Genomic DNA, 14952 nt, shown 5'->3' with positions numbered 1-14952 from the left:
AAATCAGATTTCACCAAAAAATCCGAATTGTTCATTCAGACCTGCTGTCTGAACGTAGCCTTAGTCATAGTAGAAAATGTAGTTTAAGTAATGAAGTAAAATGTAGCTCATGTATGTGATGGAATTCAGCTGTTTGACTGAACCTCGGTTCTCCTTTTTCTACAGTTCTCTTTCCTTTTTGTGTTGTTTTTTCTGTCTATCCTGTTCTGTTTTGTAGATGCAGTCACAGTACTTTTCATTTTTATTCGTCTGTCTGTCTGTCCATTGTCTGTCTGTTGGTGAGTCTGTTAGAGTCCAATATGTTTAAGTTGTTGTGTTGTGTTTTGTCATTAACCCATACAGACCCAGTGCTACTTCTGTGGCAGCAACCAAATTATTTTCTCCCCATATTTAAGCTTTATTATTTTATTTATCACCATTTATTATAATATTATTTTAATATTATAATATTAATTTTATAATGTTATTTATTAATATTTTGTGTTTTTTCAGTGTAAATAATGTATTTCCCTATATTTAATTCACTGATCATCTAGAGCAGAGGTGTCAAACTCATTTTAGTTCAGGGGCCACGTTCAGCCTAATTTGATCTCCAGTGTGCTGAACCATTTAAATAAGAGCATAATAACCTATAAAGAATGACAACTCCAAGTTTTTTCTCTGTTTTATTGCAATAAAAAAACATGAAATTATGAAAATATTTACATTTACAAATTATCCAAACCAAAAAAAATGTAAACAAGCTGAAAAACCTTTTTTTTTTTTTTTTTTTAAAGAAAAATAAGCACAATTTTAACAATATTATGCCTCAACTTATCATTCATACATGTGCACACATTACACACAATATTACACAAATATTTGGTAACAGACATAATATTGTTAAAATGTTTAAGTTTGGAATTTGGAACTGAACTATGAACAGTTTCTATAATATTATGTGTCAGCTTATTATTAACCCAACTTACAGATCAGAGTGGATCTACAAATGCAGAAAACATTTAGTAACAACAAGAATAGTGTTAATATCACACTTAATGTTCATTTTGTCCACATTTTGTTGTTAAAAGGTTATTATGCTATTATTTTCCTGTCGATCATATCGGTCTGTATGTGGAACCTGAACTGAAACCAGTTCATCCTTGACTGTTAATATCAGTGTAGTTTTTGTACTGTGCAAATTCATGCCACAGACCAGACTGGATCCTCTGGAGGACTGGTTTTGGCCCACGGACCGCCTGTTTGACACCTGTGTGTTACAGTTTTCTGTTGTGTGCATGATTGAATGTTTAATCTTTTTATCTTTATTCTTTTATGTAATATTGCAGAATACTTTGGTTTCTTAGGTCTTAACATAAAACCTGACTTTAATTATTTTTATGTCCATTTTTGTTACACAATTTACAGACTTATTGGTGAATATGCTATGATATTAGACCAGATACTATATTTAATAAAATATTTTTTGAGATGACAGAAGGTTTGAGGAAAAACTCTGTTTGAAAAATGTTTTTAGCCATAATATTTTCAAGTCTTGTAATTACTAAAAGTAATCTACTGTGCACACTTAGTTTGACAGAACTTGTTATTTATGTGATACTGATGATAAATAATTATGGAAATTGAAGTTGTCGGGTATGTAGATGTTAAAGTTAACTGAATTAGTTTCATTAAAGCTCAGATTAAAGCTGAAGGTTATTATATCAGAAACAGAGACAACTGAAGAAGTGACTTTTTCACTCAAATCTGTCATTAACTGAACATAAACCCAGTGTGTCCATCCACTGTCATTGATCCAACTCCATGGGTTTTACTGGTGAATCAATGTTGTAGAAGATGACAGTGTTTCCATGGTAACTACAGAGCCTCTGAACATCCAAATGGGTCATATCTGATGACCATGGAAACATGACAAACTGCATTTTGCACCAAGTATTTACATGTATTGACAGGATTAGTGGATCAACAGGGATTAAACATTTCAGATCAGTCGATAATTTGGGTCTTTATGGGTTAAATCAAGATTTCAGATTGTGATGAGAAGGTTTTTAAAACATCTGAATGATTTTATGAGTGTGTTTGTGGCTGGATCTGTCTGTTCTGTTTGTTTTATTCTTCTGTTTCTGTCTTTTGTGTTTCATTTGTACACTTATGTTTGACTTTGCTCTTGTTTTTTTTGTTTTTTTTCACTGATCTGTGTCATCTACGCTGTTTTTTTTCTATGGTTCTGCAGCTCCCTGTTCTCTGTTCTATTGTGTTTTTATAGGTGTGTGTGTGTGTGTGTGTGTGTGTCTGTTGTGGTTTTTAATTATTTGGTGTCTCTGTTCTCTCTGTTTGTGTGTTGTGAATCTGTATTCTCTGTGTTTAGTTTTTCTGGTTTGATCATTCCCTGTTCTCAGCAACGTTATTATCGTTTACAAAAACTGCACTGTAAAAAAAATCTGTAATTTAACAGAATATTCACTGTTTATTTTACAGATTTTTCCTGTATTTTTAAGATAAAGGAAAATATCAATGAAATGACAAAAATAGACTGATTTTACATGTCAAACGTAAAATAACATGAAAAAACTCTAACTGTGAATATCCATAAAATTTCGATTTTTTAAAAGATTTTTTTTCACAGAAAAATACAGTTAAAATGCATTTGCAAATGTATCGTAATTTTACAAATATTTCTTTCTATTTATGAGATTAAACTGTTGATTTAAAGTTTAATACTGTAAAAAAAAATGAATAAATAAAACGAGATAAAATTACTGAGAATTAACCGTAACAGAAGTATTTGTTCTGTCAGTTTAACCAGACTTGTTTGTTAATTGACAAATATCTTGTGTAATTACAGGAGGATTCACAACAAAAATGTTGAATAAATGTATTTTTGTGAATGTATAACATGTATAAGCACTGATAAACTGTCCAAATACAGTTTTTATCAGTGAATTGGACAACTGAGTCTCATTGGAAATTATTACATATATATATATATATATATATATATATATATATATATATATATATATATATATATATAGGTAATTGGATTGTTTTAATACATGAAAGCATTCTTTATTAAACATTAAAAAGTCAAAAAAATATGCAAAATCTCATGTAAAGTTTGGGCAAAAACTGTCTTTTAATTATGGAAAATTACCGTATTTTTATGAGATGGTTATTTTCCATTATTCAACAGTATTTTTCCGGCACCCCTGCTGCCGGAATATTACCGTTTTTTTACAGGTTTATTTTTACAGTGTAACGAAATGACAAAAACTAGAATTGAAAAAAACATTTTCGTTGACTGAAATAAATAATAACTTTAATTCAAAGAAAAAAATGATAACAAACTGAAACTGTATTGTGTGTTTACAAAACTAACTAGAACGTATAAAAATTATGGATAAAATCCCCTTCATTTTCATCTTTGTCAATGTTGGATTGATATGAAAGCGATTATTTCACTCTAGCAATTTTAGCTAGCGGCACCATACGACACTTTTTGGTCCGTCACTTGTGTTCACTTGTGGTTTCCAGTCGTCTTCTGGTCCCCACTCTACCTGGAAACATGGAGACTAAAGCAGCAGAGTCCTGTCTGGGATTTATTTGAATACGACGACAGAGAAGAAGAGAAAAGAGACCACTGAACTACAACTAAACTACAACTAAGCATTTAGAAACAAAATGAAAACCAATAAAAACTAGCAGACCTGCTCTAAAAATGAATTAAAACGAACTGAATTAGAGAAAAAAAAGTCCAAACTAAATAAAACGAAACTATAATGAAAAATCCAAAACTACCAGACCTTTGGTTCTCAGTTCTTTCTGTTCTATACTTTCCAGTTCTACATTTCTCTGCTCCATTCTGCTTTTCTGTTCTGTTTCTGTTGTGTTTTTTTAGCAGCTCTATTTTTCTCTTAACAAATATCTGGTTTCTGTGTTTCTGTTTTCTCTCCAGTGTTTTCCAGCTGAGTGCCCCCCCCTCCTCCTTCTCAGCTCGTCTGAACTCTGCCTGAACCGTCACTTGAACCCTGGATGAACTTGGCTAAACTGACCCATTAATCTACTTTGGGTGTAAAGCGGGCTATACGGTGGCCCATGAGGACAGTGTGAGCCGGTTCAGAGTGAGCAGCAGCGAAAACACCATCTAATCACCAAACACGTGCGAGTCAGGTCGCCGTTGCACACCAGCGATTGCATAAGAAACAGAAAAAAAAAGAAGAAGAAGAAGGGAAAACAGCGTGTGATGAGGAACAGAAGCAGTGGCTAATACCTGGTGGGGGGGGGGGGGGGGTGTTCAGTTAACATGGGTGGAAAAAGAGTCACAAACTATTCCAACTCCCATTCACACTGACTGGTTCTAAATGCTCATCAAACCAGGCATCAATCAGCAAACCACAATAAAATAAAATAATTCCCAATGAAACGTGACAATGTGTAGAAACATGTAAAGGACTGATTCTTATTCTGCTTTTCTGGTTATTTGTGACTTGAGGCAAACACCGCTTTTATTTTTTTTATGTGTTAGCAAACCATCGTATTTGTTGATATTTTGTGCTTTCTGCGACATTGAACTGACTGCCAGGGGTGAAAAGGGGATAAAGGGGTGTGTGCACTAAACCTTCCAGCTCATTAACTGGATCATGTAGTGTGTAAAATGTGTGTCATGACAGTGGAGTAGGTGATGACAACACAAAGAAACACATCTCACTAACAATAAAATATGCATTCACCAATTTTGCAAGAAAAATACTCAATATCTGCTGTTGGCTTTTGATCAGATGGATACAGTTACTGGATGACACACTGTAAAAAAAAAACAACCAAAAAACAAAACTGTAAAAAACAGTAATATTCTGGCAGCTGGGGTGCCAGAAAAATACTGTTAAATAATGGAAAATAACCATCTCATAAAAATACGGTAATTTTCCATAATTAAAATACAGTTTTTTGCCCTAACTTTACATGAGATTTTGCATATTTTTTTGACTTTTTAATGTTTAATAAAGAATATTTACATGTATTAAAACAATCAAATTCCCTATAAATATATATATATATATATATATATATATATATATATATATATATATATATATATATATATATATTATATATATATAAATAATTTTCAATGAGACTCAGTTTGTCCAATTCACTGATAAAAACTGTATTTGGACAGTTATCAGTGCTTATACATGTTATACATTCACAAAAATACATTTATTCAACATTTTTGTTGTGAAACCTCCTGTAATTACACAAGATATTTGTCAATTAACAAACAAGTCTGGTTCAACTGACAGAACTAATACTTCTTTTACAGTGAATTGTCAGTAATTTTATCCTCTTTTTATTATTATTATTTTTTTTTTTTTACAGTATTAAAATTTTAACAGTTTATTCTCATAAATAGAAAAGAAATATTTGTGAAATTACAATACGTTTGGCAAATGTATTTTAACTGTATTTTTCTGTGAAGAAAGAAAAAATTTCTTTTAAAAAATGGAAATTTTATTGTTATTCACAGTTACAGTTTTTTCATGTTATTTTACATTTGACATGTAAAATCAGTCTATTTTTGTCATTTCGTTGATATTTTCCTGTATTTTAAAAATACAGGAAAAATCTGTCAAATAAACAGTGAAAATTCTGTTAAATTACACTTTTTTTTTTTACAGTGCAGGTTTCTTCTTTAATGAACAGAGACACTCATTTTTAACACAACAGCTCCAAAGTCTTAACACTGAGAACTCATTGTACAGTTTTAGAGTTCTACGCTGCAGAAAGAAGCTTCCAAAGGCAGTAAAACATGCACTGAGCAGGTTCACGCATGTGTTCTGAACGTTTTCAGTGGCTGAGTTACTCCATAGACACTAAAATAAATCAGGTTCTGCGTATAAAGACAATGGAGTTTCGAGGATCACTCACTGCACCATGAATGAATGACTGTTGGATTTCATTAAGGAGTCCAGGAACTAGTCATGATGAGACAAAAACAGATTTCATTTAATTCAATTAATAATTAGTCATTCTTTGTATTTTAAATTCATTATCAAGTTGTTTTTGTCATAAATTCCAATAACAGAAATAGACAGACGTTTTCAGGTTTTCGTATCCAACCCAAGGCCAATAACAACAAAACAACAGCTTTTTTTTTTTTTTTTGCAAACGTGTAAGCATTTTTGAAAACCAATTCCATGACACTGAAGTGAGGATAAAGCGGGTTCAGAAAATGAATGAATGAATGAATGAACAGGAGTACAACGATAAAAGTTATTAATGGTTTATAATCACTTGTTTTCTTTTCTGTAATTTAATGACTGACCCAGTCTTTAGGTGGACATTAGCTGATTAACCCAGTCCTGTAGAACTTGGGTTGGACACTATAAGGTCGGCTTCTTCCTACTCCTTCTCGGTCATAAAGTATTGTTGAAGAGCCACATTGAAATAATTCGACATTTGTGTGATTTTTACCCCGCCCCCCCCAAAGGGGGGGCAAGGGGTATTGTTTTTGGTTCAGTTTATTTCCTCCGCCAGGAGGTACTGTGATCACCCTGCTTTGTGTCTGTGTTTGTGTGTTTGTTTGTTTGTTTGTTCTCATCTTTAGTGTAAAACTCTTCCACCCATCTTTCCCAGATCTTCCCCACAGATAGGCCTAGGCCCTGGGACCAGCCCAGTCCATTTTGGTCCCAGTAGGACAAAGTTCAAGGTCACAGCAAGGTCACAACATCTACAGTTTTCCATCTGTCATCACTGAGACATTTTCCAAAATTCATAAAAAAATTCAAAACTCTGATTCTCCTCCAGTTGGATCCACCTGTAGCTCAGAACAATCTCTTGTATGTGGAACTAAATTGTCCACATCCACTGTGGAATGTGGACTCTGTGGACATTTACACTGAACACTGAAAATCCCATTTACCACACATTTAAAATTAGAACTCAACTAATATTGATGTGATTGAATCTAATTGGACAGACACATGACTGGGACCAGATTCAACTGTTTCTGTGTATGGAACAACCTGGAAACTGTTGAATTTAAACAGAAACAGTCCATCCACACATGCACAGTGTTCAGGGTGTTTGGTGGAGGTTTGTGTTCTCTGAACACTTGTTTCTTTGTTTGTTTACACTATAGCAGAAAAACTGTTAGTTGAATTCATACCAAATCAGGTTTATAGATTACCAGCAACTCAGAATAGATGTGGTTATATTATGGGAACAGTAGGTCAAAGTTCAAATTTTTATGAATTTTTAAAATCTTTTTTTCCCCCATTTGCTTATAATGAGCAACATGTCACATGTCTATAAAAACATATTTTGTTTCAGTTTACCTCAAACTTGGCACATATATAGAGGCAACTGATATGCTGACATCAGCACATGCATAGACATGATGACATCAGCTGGACCACACCAAAAGAAGATACAGTCTGTGTGTCATGTTGTTCTGGTTTGGTTTTGCTGTTTTCCCCTAACTTGAATAAAAGGCACAAACATCTGTGAGAGGTTTGTGCAACTGGACTTCACTTGAAAGACAAAGATTCCCAGGATGAATTTTTCCTCTTTTGTCCTCTTTTCCTCAGAGGCACAGGTTGTTTAGGTGCACATACACTGAATGCCGTAACGGTCTTTAGGTGGAAAACCTTAAAACAAAACAACACAGAAACAAACAGCAGTTAATTTACCAACAAGTGTGCAAAACTCCTTAAATACAAAATCATCCTCATATAGAAAAATAGATATTTACACATGTTGATAAAATACAATACAAAAATAGTTTGATTTAAATTGATTAACAGAAAATATATATTTAACACACCTAAAAATAGAAAAAGTAGAAGCAGAAAAAACAATTAATTGCACTCAATTAATAACATTCAAACCCAACAAACTCACTACTATGACCATAATTAACTGACATAAGTGATTTAATTATAATTAAATCAAACAACTGGAAACCTGTGCCCAGGCGATTTACTTTAAGATACATGATTATATTTACTATAAAACACAAATAAACCAGCTGTTTAACAAAACCACCCACCGCTGCAGTTACAAACAGGCGGCTTTAAGTTGAACCCTTTAATCACCATTTTGCGCTCACATACAACCACAGCCTGGAAACACTAGTTTGCTTGTTTGTTTGTTCACACTTTAGCAACAAAACTATTGGTTGAATTCATACCAAACTGGGTTTATAGGTTGCCAGTGACCCAGAACAGAAGTCATTACATTTTGGGAAAGGTAGGTCAAAGTTAAAATTTTTTATGATAAAAAAAAAAAAAAAAAATCCTCACATTTTCTTTTTATGGGCAAAATCTTATCAAACAACCATGCAGCATAAGTTTAGTCTTACTAGTCAGAATATTTATTTAAAACCTATATATTTTCAATAACATTCATTTAAAAGACACATTTGATTGTCCAGGTCCAGACTCCATTCAGTGGTCCACACTGTTTCAGCTCTTCCACTGGAGTTGTGTGTAACTGAGTTCTTGGTTTCCACATAAACAGGAACATTTCCGACGTCCACAGTGACATCCCCCTCAGGACAGATGACATCACTTTTCCATTCACATGTGCGGCTCTTTCACTTTCACATTATCCCTGGATCCTCAGACTCCATCTGCTCACTCCAGCCTTCATCCTCTCTTGGCTGTCTTCCACTTGGCTCTTCTCCATTTCTTGTTTGTTTGTTGTTGTTTATGTGAGGCTTACTTTGTTTGTTTTTGATGTGTTCAGTCAAGTATGTAAAGTACCCAAAGGTTTGAAGAATGGCAATTATTACAGTTATTATAAGTACAAAGTCATGCCTGATCTAATCACAAGTCATGCTATGATGAGTAGGGCTGTGTATCGGCAAGACTCCGGAGATACGATACAAATCACAATATGAGGACTGCAATATGATATACCACGATATATCATGATACTGTTAAAAAGGCAATTTTTTGTTTGTTTCCTTTTTTAAATGATTATTTCCTTGAAGAATTGAATTACACCAGAAATCTGCACAAATACTAAACACATTTTTATTTGATCCCAACAGGATCTAATGTTATATCACAAAATGTTCCTGTGTTCAAACTGAAATTCTGTTTTACAGACATTCCAGTTTCAGATCCTTAGTTCAGAACTAACATCATAACATTATTTTTGTGCAATCCCAACAAAGGAACTAACATTATTTAATAAAAGAGTGTTAAATAATAATAAAGAAAATACTAACAAAAAAAGAAAAACAAAAATGAACCACCACAATATCTGCATTTGAATAAATACCTAGAAATATCGATACAGTATTGTGAAATTAAATATCGTGATATATTGCAGAACTGATATTTTCTTACACCCCTAATGACGAGTAAAGATCCATTTAAGATATGGACGCTTATAATATGACTCAAAAATAACAGAATTGCAGAGATCCGTAGATATATTGTCAATATCTGAAATGGTTCATTTTGGAAATTTCCTCTTAAAATTGTAACTGGGTGCTTCTATGAAACTGGGTACATTTTGGTACCAGCTTTTTAGACCCAATAATAACATGGACATAGACATATGTCCCCCCAGGATGGACCTAATATGACCTCAGATAAATGCAACAAAATTATACTCTGGTTCTGAGCCATCCCAAAATAAATGAATTTTTAATCAAATATTGGGGCCAAAAACATGACAGGAAAATCTTGGCGTCAGTGCATCTGATCTGAAAACATGGCTGTACATGCTCTTCTACAGACTCCAAATAAAGACACTGTGTTCAGTGTGTGGATCCTAGTGGTTTTTCTAATCCACACATGGGTTTTTCATCAATCTCAGTTTCATTCCAGGTTTTGTATGTATCCCATTGTGTCCACTTTTGTTACATACAGAACCTGCCTAGTTAAACGCATATAAATCGCGGATGATTTTGCAACAGGGGTCATTTTTGTGAAACATTCTGCCTTACATAATTAGTTCTTTTTTTTCTTATAGTGGATAATTTTTGGGCTGTTCTCCTTTTTTTCTTCTATGGATAATTTTTGGAGCTGTTGCACCTCTGGGCCACCGTAGTTAATCATGTTATGAGGACATCTGTACAATACAGCTGTCATTCAAGAACCATTACAGAATCAAAGATTTATCTAGAATAAATATTCAGTGGTGCAATTGCGTGTTACAATAAAAGTGCTCCCTACCTTGAAATATATATTCATTCATTCATTCATTCATTCATTCATTCAGTGGTATTGTAGTTTTTTGTTTTTTTCTTACCATTGTTGGTATGTAATTATTATAATGTAAGTTGACTGTTAATGGTTACCATGGTAACACCACCAGGAATGTACTTTGTTTCTATTTTTGACACACATTTTGGTTCCACAATGTAATACTGTCATTCATTCATTCATTCTAATTTGGTTTCGGCCTATTTTGTTCATTGTTCTGGTTTGAAGTCAACGGACAGAAGTGAGTGTTTAAAATGTTATTATGTTCAGTTTTTGATGATGAGAATGGGGGTGGGATTAAATAAGTTTTCCTTCTTCCCACTCTTTTTGAGAATAGATGAATGATTTTTGGAATTTTGAATTTGCACATATTCTGTAAATGCTCGAAATAACAAATGAATGAATGAAATGAAATTCATACAAAGTGTTTCACACAGATGCAGAAATAAACGGATACTTTGAACACATCCCACGGTCTGGCACCGCCCACCAACACACGCCTCAATTTCATCACAATTTAGACAATGTAGGTCAGTGTGTGAGCCTTCTGAATACTACACTGGAGGAGGAGGAGGAGGAGGAGGAGGAGGAGGAGGAGGAGGAGGGAGGGTGGTGAAGGAAATACAAATATCCCAAAATGAATCAACTGAATGTTTTGATTTGTAACGGACGCTTTGTTGTCCCTGCCTCATGGCAATGTAGATGCTCCTCCTCCTCCCCTCCTCCTCCTCTCCTCCTCCTCCTCCCTTCCTCCTCCTCCTCACCTCCTCCTCCTCCTCCCTTCCTCCTCCTCCTCCCCTCCTCCTCCTCCTGCCTGTTTTACTCCTTATCCTCATTATAACCACACCTTGATGAGTTTGCACATCTCCCCTGCCCTCTACTGTCCTATATGTGTGTGTGTGTGTGTGTGTGTGTGTGTGTGTGTGTGTGTGGGGGGGGGCTTTGTACGTATGATAACATGTATGAATGTACGAGGGGGGGTGGGGTGGGGGTGTGACGTATGAATGTGTTTGGAGGGAAGGGGGAGTTCTACACTAACACTCAGTGCTATTATTAGCCGTAAACTCTGGATGACCCCAGCGCAGAGTCAGTCTGATTTAGTTTGGCATCTCTCGGTGTAACAGCTCAGGCTGTAATAATATCGCCGACATCCAGGACCAGGACCGTCCCCTCCCTGCTACTGTACTCAGCAAAGGGACCGACGGCACAGCAGTACCCACCTCTGCATCATCCTTAACCGGCTTTGACAGGAAGTTAGTCCCTGTCCACTGTCCTCATTTCTCCGCCGAGACTCCCTCCCACTCCTGCTACGGCACCCAAAACACTTTAAAGTTTCAACCCTTTAGGCTTCAGATCATGTCAGGTCAAATACATAAATATGATATTGTTTGCAGATGATATTGTCATATCTGTCACAGTTTATTTCAAATGAAGCGTATGATGAGCTGGGTATAGGTAGCTGAAATGGAGACAAATCAAGTCAAAGGTCCTTATCCAACAACCACTGAGAGCATCCCCAGTCCTCAAAGTCCACGTCTTGATGTCAGGAGCAGCCAACCTTGGAAACAGTGACGACAGAGGTCAATAAAAACCCGTTGCAGAGGCCAAAAAACATGGAGTTGAAATCAGAAAGCGAGTTCATGCTTGAACAACAGTTCCAAGGATCCTGCGTAGAAACAGATAGACTGTCAGACCTCATCAGACTTTTCCCCAAACTACTGACAAATTACCTGACATGGGTTCATGGGATCATAACATAATGTGGCCTCAGTCACTAACATTCAACAAAACACATTTGAGCTCTAAACAACTGCAGCTTTCTAAGATGTTTTAAATCATAAAATGTATGAGACTTCAGTTGTTACCTCCGCCAGGAGGTATTGGGATCACTTTGCTTTGTGTGTTTGTTGTTTGTGTGTTTATTTGTTTGTTTGTTTGTTAGCCACTTTACGGGAAAACTCTTCCACCCATCTTTCCCAAATCTTCCCCACAGATAGGCCTAGGCCTTGGGACCAACCCGTTACATTTTGGGCCCAGTAGGCCAAAGTTCAAGGTCACAGCAAGGTCACAACATCTACAGTTTTCCATCTGTCATCATTGAGCAATTTTCAAAAATTCATCCAAAATTCAAAACAACTCCGATTAGCCTCCAATGTGATCCACCTGTAGCTTAGAACAATCTCTTGTATCTGGAACTAAACTGTCCACATCCACTGTGGAATGTGGACTCTGTGGACATTTACATTTAACATTGAAAATCCCATTTACCACACATTTAAAATTAGAACTCAACTAATATTGGTGGGAATTGAATATAATTGGACAGACACATGACTGGTACCAAGCTTCAGCTGTTTCTGCTGTATGGAACAACCTGGAAACTGTTGGATTTAAACAGAAATAGTCCATCCACACATGCACACCGTTCGGGGTGCTTGGCAGAGGTTTGCGTTCTCTGAACACTTGTTCATGATGTTTTTTGTGTAATACTCAATAGTTAAAGGTCAAACTGAAATCTTACAAATATTACAGCAGCTACATTAAAAGAACATATTCCACAAGCAGTGAACATGAACCTTAATGACAGATAATAGGTTTAGGAGGGAAAAAGAAGAAAAGGGTCATTATTGTAGGATAACTGAACTGATGTTATAAGTTGTATATAAAACTAAAAATTATTACAAAAGAAGTCAAGAAGAAACTAAACACTATAATGGCAGATATTATTGTGTATCTAAATCATGAATTACAGACATTTATACAGGAAGTTAATTCATGTTGCATACTGTTTAAATCAAAAATGTGAACATTTGCTTATCAGTTGTACCAGTTTGCCTAATTTTCTGCTTTTTGTCAGTGATATATCCTCAGACTTTGGAAACAACACTTCAGAAGCCTGGAGGGGATATAGTACTACCTGGATGATGTATTTGTGTAGGTCCAGAAGCATCACCCTAGTTCCACTGACAAAAAACTAGGAACAGTATATGGTACTTTACTGAACAGGATATTCACAACAATCACAAAACACTTTTTAAGTGTTTGGGAAAAAAAGGTAACATTAGGCTGTAAACCACTATTACTAATTTTATTTTATGTGCATTTATGACAAAACTTCATCTTAGCAGGATCTGACTTTTCATACTTGTCATGATGGTACCAACCACTGCAGTGTCATTTAGCTGCATGTTAGCAAACTACTTATTAAAAACAGGACAGGGCTTTTACACATTAATAAATAGAATTTCAGTTTTTACATAGGATGCTCTTCTGTTGGAATAAGCCTGCCAATATTTCATTCAGCATTGTAACATCTGCACTTTTTTTGTTTGTGAAAATGACAACAAATTTGAAGCAGTGACTAAACGACACTGTATGATGACTGCTCGGTTGGTTCTTCAAACCATATTTGCTGGGCTTTGGCTTTTATAATGCCTCCATATATGCAAATGTTTGACCAAAACAAAGTACCTGCCACATGCATTGCAGAGGCATTGTCTTCACCTCCAGCATCACCCAACACAGCTGTGGACCATTCTACAGCAGTACACGACTATTATAGAACAAAACATGGAAGTCTGTTAGGTCCATTATCATCACTCATGTATCCATATAGTTGTGATACTGTTTATTACACAGTTCCACTGATGGTAGAGGTTTACATTAGGGAGGCACCGATCCAATACCAGTATCGGGCATCGGCTCCGATACTCAGTGTGTGTACTCGTATTCGTACTCGTAAAAGTAATCCGATACAAATGCACTGATACCACTTACAGCTGCTTACATCTCGGGCATCTTTGGAATTTTGTCACAACGTGCATTGTGGGAAAGGGAGGTTCGCCTGACAGCAGCAGTGCAACCATATGATATTATATGAATGAAACAAACACGATGCAGAAACAGGAATATGCATAGAGGGAAGGGAACTCCTACCGTTTCTGCGTTGTGTCTATAGCAGCTGCCGCTGTCAGGTGGCAGCGCGAACCTCCATTTCCCACAATACATGTCACAACAAAATTCCGAAGATGTCCAAGTTCCCTCCCGGCTCTGTTTGTAAACACATGGTTTGTTTATTTTTGAATGGCACTAAGAAACTGTTCACCGTAATGCAAGAGATTCAGCTGAGGAATGACAGACAGACGAACAGATTCATGAAACTGAGGATATGACTGAGGATGGACAGATCTGATGAAAAATTGGTCAGGAAAGTCTCCCGCACCTTTAACCAAATTGAGCATCTTTTCCTCCTGACATTCTTTGAGTGCCTTTGTTGTAGATAAAAATTAAACTCATACTATAGAACTCCTGAAGGCAAATAAACCTACATACAGTATAATTACCCATCCTCGGGCCATACAACCAGCTGAACATGCAGCCTGTTAGACGCTTTCATAGAAACTGTCAAAGCACATGGAGCCAGTGAACGTTTAAAGGAGCAGCTGGTCTCAGAGGGAAGTGAATCTAACCCTGTCAGTGTTCATTTCTTGCTCTGCACACATGTGTATCCCCCCTGTAACACACTGAGTATATACTGTAAACCTGTGTGGGTGGTTGTGACATCATTATTTTATACAGCAATATCATTTTTTAATATGGGTTTTTAAATTAATGATTTACTGGCGTTGCATCAAATGCATATTTGAACGTGAGAACCTGTTAAAATATATAAAATTTAGCTCCACATTTCCATAAACAGGAATTAGAGGAATCATAACAGTGAGTGAGGAAG

The sequence above is a fragment of the Sphaeramia orbicularis genome, chromosome 15 (genome assembly GCF_902148855.1).
Source record: "Sphaeramia orbicularis chromosome 15, fSphaOr1.1, whole genome shotgun sequence".
Taxonomy (NCBI): Eukaryota; Metazoa; Chordata; class Actinopteri; order Kurtiformes; family Apogonidae; genus Sphaeramia; species Sphaeramia orbicularis.
This window is presented reverse-complemented; position numbering follows the sequence as displayed.